The sequence below is a fragment of the Rutidosis leptorrhynchoides genome, chromosome 2, assembly GCF_046630445.1.
Source record: "Rutidosis leptorrhynchoides isolate AG116_Rl617_1_P2 chromosome 2, CSIRO_AGI_Rlap_v1, whole genome shotgun sequence".
Taxonomy (NCBI): Eukaryota; Viridiplantae; Streptophyta; class Magnoliopsida; order Asterales; family Asteraceae; genus Rutidosis; species Rutidosis leptorrhynchoides.
The window spans coordinates 401,554,221-401,564,662 of NC_092334.1; the positions used below are offsets into that span (position 1 = coordinate 401,554,221).

General features: G+C 31.4%; 2 long non-coding RNA genes across 4 annotated transcripts; both read right to left on the minus strand.

Annotated features, from left to right (window-relative positions):
• Nucleotides 1-276: 276 nt before the first annotated feature.
• On the minus strand, nt 277-3,483 carry LOC139892233 (uncharacterized). 3 transcript variants are annotated; one of them, XR_011774006.1, is made up of 4 exons: nt 3,377-3,483; nt 2,210-2,844; nt 602-757; nt 277-361 (listed from the first exon to the last, which is right to left on the minus strand). It is a non-coding gene; the product is annotated as an uncharacterized lncRNA (long non-coding RNA). The 3 variants fall into 3 exon arrangements; XR_011774005.1 differs by having other exon boundaries at nt 297-757; nt 2,210-2,656; nt 2,770-2,844; XR_011774004.1 differs by having other exon boundaries at nt 297-757.
• An 883-nt stretch (nt 3,484-4,366) lies between these two features.
• Nucleotides 4,367-5,153, minus strand: LOC139892234 (uncharacterized). Its single transcript, XR_011774007.1, has 3 exons — nt 5,045-5,153; nt 4,570-4,825; nt 4,367-4,465 (listed from the first exon to the last, which is right to left on the minus strand). It is a non-coding gene; the product is annotated as an uncharacterized lncRNA (long non-coding RNA).
• Between the last annotated feature and the right edge of the window lie 5,289 nt (nt 5,154-10,442).

Consider the following 10,442-nt stretch of genomic DNA (forward strand, 5'->3'; position numbering starts at 1 on the left):
ATTTATTAGCGTTATAGATGTCTTTATAAAGCAAGATATAAGAAATCTTATCGTGTTATCCATTTAAAGTTAAACCGTATATAATGCTTACAATGTACCAACATCAATCTAAACAGTCATAAACAACGTATCACATTCTGACTTATTTGTTCAAACGTGAATCTAAACAATGTAATACCTGCCTTAAATTCGAATTTAAATATATATATATATATATATATATATATATATATATATATATATATATATATATATATATATATATATATATATATATACCTTTATACAATGACTTGTTTGTTGTTATAAACTCCATCATTATATCTTCAAATTTAATTTCATCGTAATAAAACCTTTGATTCTAACACACAAAAAAAAAGTAATTAAAAATTAGTTGTATCCTAATATATTACAAAAATGTGAATTGAAACATCCATGACCCGCACACAAAAAAGACCATATAGCATTACTTAATACACGTGAATCCCAAACTCATATTAGGAAAGAATTCAGCTAAGCATAGATTTTCAATTAGAGAAACATTAAAGGTTCAAAATTAAAATTTAACAAGTCGTGCATAGTACGGAAGAGCCAACGTTACCTGATGAACATGTCAACGTTAGATTGATTGCATTCTTTAAATAGCGAAGAGTGCACAATATTGGTCCAACCGAATTTGTTGAGACAATCTAATCATAAACGAAAAACAGAAAAAAGAAATTCCGACTTTGCCAAGATCAAGGGGGCAATTGGAAACCTATTTCAGTTATGAATGTGAAGTTGATGGTAAAAAATATCAAGTTGAAATATGTTGATACAGAATAATAACGTAATTATATATGATAGATATGAAAATATAGTACATAAAAACTTATAAACATCTGTAAATCTGTATAAGATTGAAAGAAAAGGGATATGCATACATCATAACATATTATAATTAAACTTATACCCACTGATGTTTAAAGGTAATTTATGTTGTAATGCATCAGTATACTGACCAAACTCCTCCATCATATCATGTGTATTTCCAACTTGAAATGTTTTTCATAAACATCATTTAAAGTCACTTGAAGTTTTCATGGACATTACATATTTGGAATTTAATGGTGCCAAAAAGTAGGACAAACGCTAAACTCTTAAGTTGTTTACATGATTACTGATATAGAATGCTCATAAATATAAGTTTCATTAGTGTAAACTAGTCGTGGAGCCCTCGCTTCGCGCCGAGGGCTCCGTTTTGAATGCGAGTTAAAAAAAAAGTCTTGATCTATTTTGTAAAAAAGAATTTTTTTCGACATAACATTGAAGGGTTGTTCCTTTTGTGAAAGTTGCTTCTTTTAGCGTTCGGGTTTTATTTTAAAAAGAAAAAGTTAGTAAAGTGGGGGTTCGATTTGTATTTTAATAAAAGTTAGTGGGTTAAGTTTGTGAAATTTGAAAAAACTTTACGTATAAAGTGGGGGTTCGATTTGTATTTTAATAAAAGTTAGGGGTTTAAGTTTGTGAAAATTGAATATTAGTAAAAAAAAAAAAGTTAGTAAAGTGGAGGTTCGATTTGTATTTTAATAAAAGGTGGGGGGTTAAGCTTGTGAAATTTGGGAAAAAATAAACGTATAAAGTGGGGGGTTCAATTTGTATCTTAATTAAAAGTTAAGGGGTTAAGTTTGTTGAAAGTGGAGAAATGAATATGACTATTCATTTCCACTATACCATTTAGATATAGGTATAATTTAATTCGAAAAATATACGATAACGTGTCAAGTCGGGAAACCATTTCAAAGGAATAGCATTTTAGCATAATGAATACATTGATAAAATTGACAAAAACTGTGAATACAATTGAAACATAAAACAAAACATCTGGCAAACTATATGCATAACACGAGAAGTTGTACGTTGTAACCTATGACATACTTCTATATGGCTGAACGGACCATTAACCTTTGACACATTCTATATTTGTAAACAAAATTATTATTTTTTTATTTACCAAAGAAGTTGTAATTTGATTTTTTTAAACGCCATTAGGTTTGAGATAGTTGTATCATTGAAACCCTTAGACTTCTCGTATTCAGCCTTGCAATGTTAATATAAAGATCATTTAAGCCAAGAGTTGGGTCATGAACGTATAATACAAGAGTAAAGCTACAAACAAATTATTCAGACACAAAGAGAGTATAACGTAAAACAAATGAGTGTGTGAAGTTACCTCGGTCGCCATGTGCAGAAAATAACTGCTTTTGACCCATAATATTTTGGCATATCACTCATCCATATATGCTTATATCATTTGTTGTTAGAGTTCACCGGAGCAGTCAACAACTTAGTCACAACATGCCATCTAATAAATTGTCAGCTAATTAATATCGCACGAGTGTGACTGAGGGAGAAAATACTGAAGTTAGAAACCAAACAGAAAATAAAGAACATGAAATATACTTACATTTCTATCGACCCCACTATAGGTGAAACTTTGTAAGCATGTGAAAACAATCCGGTTGGGATTCATAACAAGGGAAAACTATAAACATCTATATCATAGAAAATAACTCATAAAAGTTACCTGCGTAATTGTTAACTGGATTAATAAATATATCCGTTTATGCAATCAGCTGCATGAGCAACAATCCAATTACCGAGCACTCGAATTACTAAGCTGAAAAAAATCGCAGTCTCCACGCATGATTCTCTAAATTTCATTTTTGTTAAACTTCAAACAAGTTATATATTTTGCAGAAATTTTTTTGTTAAAAACATGAAGAAGAGTACCTTTTGTTCGATTATGAAGCTCTGTTCCAATTCCCGAGCTCAAAAAAGTGAACCGTGTTCTCTACAAATGGTTCCCTATATAAAATAAAGATATAGATGGTAACATACTTTTTCAAATAATGCATATTCCTATACCATACCCAAATGCATTTGATTAAAAAGAAAAGATTCTGTTAAAAAAAAAAAAAACAAACATGCATATGAGAGGTTGTATGGTGTTGAATTACCATACCCATTTGTTGTCCATTCCCAACCAAAATGTAACACACACAAACATATGACAGTTATATATGTACCCACCGAATTTTACTTTCTAATGATCATACCTTTTGAAAAACATAAGTCATCATTTTTTACTTTCTAATGGTCATACCTTTTTTCACATCAACGCTTCGTGTAACAGTTGGTGACTTGGTAATACATAAACCGGCTGCCCAAAAAGATACCTTTTTATATACAATTGAATCTAACAATTTTCAACTTATTGTGTTTTGGTCACAATTTAAACCCATTATCTAATTACTTATATTAAATAATACATGCGCTTCTAAAAAAGTGAATAGCTGAAATCTAAGAGAACTTATTTATAAAAAGATTAGCGGATTACCATGTCAATAGCTGCTATATTAACTCCAAAGCTCGACGCTTTTCTAGCTTGTTAGGAAACATCCCGTCAATCCATATCGTATTCATATCTGACACACTTGAAAACTTGCGAATTTTAGAGCTTCACACACCTAACGTTAAAGGTTACATGGACCTTTTTAACAAGTACAAAAAAGACCAAATACCGTTTTGACCAATCATACTTTGTTGACTATCAATCATGCAAGAAAGTATCTGTGTGATGGTGAAAGTAGTTCAACTTGATCAGAATCTAACATTGTCAAGGATCAACAGGCTAATGGGGAAAAAAACATAGGCTACATCTAACTTGATAGTCGAAACCCTCAAATTATCGGTAGAGATTACCCATGAAGAATATGTTATATGTTGAAAAAATTTATTACCTGATGGGCGTAAACCAAAGTGGAGCCAGATTGTGGTTTAAATCAAAGTGGAGCCAAATTGTAGCTAAAACCAAAGTGGAGCCATACTATAACAATAACATAACAACAACATAATTAGTGCCAATAATTATAAGTAATAATAATAACAAATAATAAAGGTTAAAGTAAAATAATCATATAAAAAGTTGAATGTAGTTTAAATTGAAGTGGATGATGATTTTGACCAACTTCCATGTTCCTCGAAAAGAAGAAGTAAATAATTCAATCAGTTTGGCACACTTGAAATAATCACAAAGCAGATTAACACATTCATGAGTGAGTGGGTCAAACAAACATATATTGTGATACTATTAAATTAGTGCCAGAGAGATCTATAATGGTTTCCACATTTTGATTCTTGCACTGCACACGAAACATACCTGTAAGTCCTTCAAGTTCTCACCTCACACTAAACTCTGCTTTTTCGAGTACCAGCTTTCCAGATGCAACAGGCAATCATGATTCATGTGACAAGAGAAATCAAATCCAAGGCATGCTCCTAAAATTAGCTCTAATAAGAGATTATAATTTATCTGCAACATATTTACACCTTAGCAAATGTAGCCAAAAGATGCTCCGGAGCCATTTGCTTCAGTAATGAAACATATATATGCATTCTTTGAGACCTCGACTTCTCATCGTTACCTCTACAGCGTTAAGAAAACATAAAAATAAATAATATTTGACGCTCGCTAAGTAGCAGAAAGCAATAGAATTTAAAGATTCATTGAACAACAATTCACGTGATTACCGGATAGAAAAAAGAAGTGTTTCTTTTTCAGAGTTACTCTGTCCAGTATGGGCATTGCAGTCATTCAACAAAAATATTGCCTCAACAAAGCTGTTATAAGCTAAAAGTGGTGCCTTGACTGTGAAAAGATGTAAAAAACAAGTTAAGCACCTAATTATTAACTTCTTGCAAGGTATCGTCCATGCTCTGCACTTATACGGATGATCCGACCATATGGGTCCTTTCTATCATCTGAAAATCCAGCCCACCAACCCACCTAAAAAGATGACTAAGTTGTAGATAAATTTGTGAAAAACTGGAAGCACAAATATAGATAAATTGTAGTTCAAAAAGCCCAATATAAAGATGACTAAGTTGATAGGAATTGTCAACACAGAATGAACTATGCATATATATTAAATACAGGCGAGAAAGAAGAAAAAAATAGAACTTGGGTTTCGTACGTCATCTACAGCTGCAATTCAAACGAAAATACCTTCGATTGTTGATGCAATTAGACCCAAATCTTCGATTGTTGATCAGATTCGAGTTGCGAATTGAGATTTAGGGAGAAAAAGGATGCTGAAGAAACCCTAATAACGAATACTCCGTATTAATCAAGAAGAATATGAAAGGAGCGTGTTTTTTTTTTAATTATTAGAAGAGTATTTTATGGATGAAATGTATGTAAAATTAATTTATTAGCTAATATTTTTAGAGATGATTAATGATCGTTGGATTAAGGGGTATTGTAAAGTCATTTATTAATCTAATGATAATTAAAGGAATTTTGAAAACATTTATTAGCTAATCGAGACTCTCTTTTAATGTGTATATAATATAATATAATAATAATAATAATATAATAATAATAATATATAACGATTACTATTACTAATTGGGGGATGATTCTCACACACTGTTTTTTGATCCTCACACACCTTTTTACCCTATTATTAGGGAGGAGTTCAAGTAAATTGGTGTGTGAGGATCAAAAAATAGTGTGTGAGAATCATCCCCCTATTAAAAGTTATTATAAAAATGTAAACATAAGTAAACAGAAAGAAAAAAAAGAGCCAAACATCATATAATTATCACATTGTATGAAATTACTTACTCTCTCAATAAATAAAAATAATCGATTAGAATACCTTTATAGTTTATACCTCTTAATTTATTTAAGTAAGAGAAAAATATAAGTTAAGAGTAAGGTGAAAAATTGAAAAGTAGACACACACACACAAAAAAAAAAAAAAAAATAATACATGTAATAGTTATTTTTTTTAAACTGTGTGTTTTTATATAAACACTATTAAATTGAGACCGATAAAATATTTTCTTGCGAATTCAAAGGCTTGATTAAAGGGGAATCCACCAAATGGAATCTGACTCTTCATAGGACAATTATGAAATTATGTTAAGAAACATCTCTAAACAAAAGTTATTTTGATTCTGCTTTAATTTTGTACATATACATACAGTAATAGAAAAGAAACATTAAGTAGTAGCTCAACAGGTAGTGGTCTGCCTCTCTTAACGAGAGGTTAGAAATTCGACTCCGCTCGTTGGTTGTTAAGTCCTCCCTGAGTGATCACAAACTGCTGTCCAAGAAAAACACTAAAAGAAAAGAGGTGAACTTCAATGTGATCGCACCTAATAAAACGACAATGTTTGTATTTTTTTAAACACTTTTAAAACTCTTTTATTGTTTCATTAGTTTGATTTATTTGAATTTTAATAACTGGTTGATTGATTTATTTATATATTAACGAAGCGGGATATTTTTTAGGGGCTACTAGGTTTACTAAGGGTAAAATAATTGAGAAGCATATCGTTTTGTATAAATTGTCGATATGTGTATTAATAACTGTAAACGACCGATTAAAATAATATAGTGAAAACATGTATAGATAGTTGAACCCGGTTTGATTTTTTGTGTGTGTTCAATCAGGCTTGGTAAATAAAAAATATATACTCCGTAGTATTTTGTATAAATTGTTAATATATGTATTGTAATTAACACATATATATATATATATATATATATATATATATAGTGACATCATGTATTGCTGCAAACGATTGTCACACTAACGCGCAAGTATCCCATAGCATAGCTCGTTAATTATTCATATATTAACATCTTAATATTACAATCTTTTTTATGTCTCTAAATACTACTCCGAGATTTTTATGTATTTTTAATTTTATGCTCATTTAATATTTTCGATTGAATATAACTTTTTTTGGTTGAAAAGACGAAGACTTTATTAACAAAACTCTTTCATCAGAATAATGAAGAGCTAACCAAGAGGATACAAGGGGAATCAAGAGCCTCAAGCAACAACAAAACTACTAACTAAACCATACAAACTACGCTATCTCCCATCGAGTCTCACTTTAACCAAATACATCCAAACAAAAATAACAACTGACAAAACATATAACCAATACGAAGATAGAAATCCAAAACACTAAGCGAATATAACGACACCGCAAAAGACACCACCCACAATACCTAAAGAGAGCAAAACCAAACACAAAGGCGACCCAAATGTTAATGGTCACCAACCAAAGCCTCTCCAGAAAGGATGTACATACCCTTATCTCTGATATTGTGTTCTCAACCTCTTCTAATAACTAATATCAAATACTAGAATTAAGCACACAAGTCACGAGCAACTAAAACCCGATCATTATAGCAATCTGCATGTAAGTATTCAATTCAAGTTCGTCCCAAGAGAGTATGTTTAATCGGATGTCGAAAACTAATAATCGTCCCAGGTTTTGATTGGGGTTTTGAGTAATTTTGACTAACAACTAACACTTTCAATACGAGCAAAAAGGCGAAATAGCGAAATAAGATATCAAATAATTAAGAAGTGTCCACTTGCATGATCCACCCTTCACAATTGATTGTCCTTTACGTTTTATTCACTTTTGATGTCGGATTAGTAATAATTTATTGTCACCACTAAATCCTAGCCAATTCGAATTCATAAACTCACATAAATGCCTTCAAATGACCAAGTTAAGCTTGAGTAGCTATTAAGATCTGGCTTAAGACTAAATTCACATAAACTCTCTTAATCAACACAATCACTTGTCAAATGACTAATACTTCCATAATTGACTAGTGACCCATTTAAAAACCAACCCAAACCCAAAGCACAATCACTTGAAACCCCAAATTTGGTCGTCTAGATCACCAAAAGGTATTGAAGCATAAATTGTTTCATCAATCAAATCACTAAGATAACTACACAATCTATGTAATCAAATTCAAGTCACAACAATCAAAGCAATAGATCAATAACCAAACTCAACAACTACACTCAATATTTCTTCTAAACATCAATTTCATTCATAATTTAGGACAACTTCATGTTTAAGAGCTTCACATACAAGTAAACACAATGGAATTAGCCAATCATGGCTAAACAAGTACTAATCAAAGATAAACTAGCATAAACAAACATCACGTTTCAAGTTACAAGTAATCAAAATGAAAATAATGAAGAACTAGGTGGAGATTATAACCCAAATTGAAGATCTAACACTAAACTTGCATAAACTTGAGCTTGATCCTTCAAATTCGCCTTATTCTCCTACTAGATGATGAAATCAAGGTGTTTAGGGTAAAATTCGAGGATAAAACTGCAGCTCTAATGATGGATAGCTTTAATGATGGATAGCTTTAATGATGGATATCCCCCAAAACCCTAACTTTTTCTATTTATAGTCGTGCTCTAAAAATTCCCATCTGCAGAAAGGAATGTCGTTCCAACTTATGGAACGACGTTCTTGATAACGTGAAACTGGTACGCCGTTGTTGAACTAAGAATGACGTTATGTGTAACTAGAAGAAGGAACGTCGTTGTGAAATGGAGAACGTCGTTCTTGAAATGGCCAAAAACTTTCTGATGTGATTTTTTCAATTTCCTTTTGTATTTTGGAACGTCGTTCCAGATTAGAAGAACGACATTCTTGATTTGTAGCTGTAACGACCCGACTTTTTCGACTTTTATTTATATTTATTTCTTTCACGAAACTGCGTATTTGTGCGTACTGAGTTAGATTATATTCTGGGATCATTAATTATGTTAATTACATTCATTAATACCTTACAACGTGTTTTTAAGTACTAGGTTACTTAACGTGATCCTTGCTTTGCTTTTACGACCGTTAGTGTCACTTATTGATTAAAACGAGCTACGAACTTGGTACACGATAAACTTTTGCCATGATTAAGATATTATGGCTACGTAAATGTAATTGTTACTTACTAATGACAATTACTTAGTTTTATGGTCCCTTAATTATGCTTAAGTGTTTACTTGGGCTTACTAGTTACCTTATTGGGCTTAACACCTTAGTGGACTTCCATGGCCCAACCTACTCAACTTAAGTGGGCTAGTAATGGGTTATTAGCCCATGTAATCCTAATTAAGCCCATGAGATTAATAAGACAAGTTATGTGCATGCTTAGGAACAAAGACTTGCATAATGTCTCAAACCACCCAACATATCACTATCACCATGTACCACCACCATGAGTCACACCACAAAATGCCAAATGGTCCCCCCAGCCCTTGTGACCGTTGGCCACCACTCCCCCCATCACCATCATTTTATTTTTTTTTCTTTTTTCTTTCTTTGATAAATACTTACACTTCATTCATTTTTCATTTCATTCAAACTCACACACTTCTCTCTATTTTCTCACTCTAAAAACTCTCTCAAATATTTGAAGAACTTGTAAGTTCTTAATCTCTTTTTCTTTCTTTTCTTACTTTGATTCATGTATCATCATCATCATGAACAAAGATTCAAGTTTTGTAACTTGAATCTTCATAACTTTTGTAGATTTACACTTTGCTTTGAAAAGTAACAAGAACATGATGGATTCAAGCTTCTTAGCTTTGAATCTTCATACACTTGTTAGATCTAAGTGTACAAACTTAAGATCTCTTTATTTATGTTTAAGGATCAAAACTCATGTTTATGATCTTCATGTAACTTGAAGATCCAACACCTTACTTTATGGATCTTCAAGAAAGTTTGAAATACAAGCTTACTAGCTTGATGTTTCTACAAAAGTTAAGATAAGATCAAAGTTTGTTAGTTTATGATCTTCTTTTGTTTGTTGTAGTTTAGATTTGTGACTTGTGATTTATGAAACAAAAGATGCAAGCTTACTAGCTTGAGATCTCATAAGCGTTGTTAGAAATCCAAGCTCTCTAGCTTAGGGTTTCATTTTTGTGTTTGATCTAAATTGTGTAACTTATGATCTTCTACTTTGATTAAGAAAAAGCTTAATTGCTTATGTTCACTTATAAAATCTAAGTTTCATATCTTATGGTTGTGTAAAGTTGAAAGTCTAAGTGTTATGACTTAGGGTTTTCATCAAGATCATGAGATCTAGACTTATTAGTCTAAGATCTTTAATATCTAGTTAAGATCTAAGCTCTCTAGCTTAAGGTCTTACTTACTTAGTTTAATTCAAAGTTTGTAGCTTAATAAGAACTTGTATATGTGTTGAAACTAAGAATTGATGTAACTTTGGTTCATCACCTTGCTCAAACTCTCACATGAGTTGTGTTTTAATTCTTAGTTTGATTGTTGTGTGTTGAAGGTAGAACCTTGGTCAAAGTGATGCAAACACATCAACGAGTTGTACACTTGAAGCTACAAGCATCAAGGATGAGAACCGTGATGAGCATCAAACATCAAGAATCCCACCGGAGCACACAAAGACAGGAAAATAAAAGCCAAGTGTGGGAAATATTTACCAAGTTATTCAAATTATATATCACATATTTTTGTACAAATAACTGAAAATACTTTTGCTTTGGACTAATCTAATCAGTTTTACCCGATTTACTGTAATATAT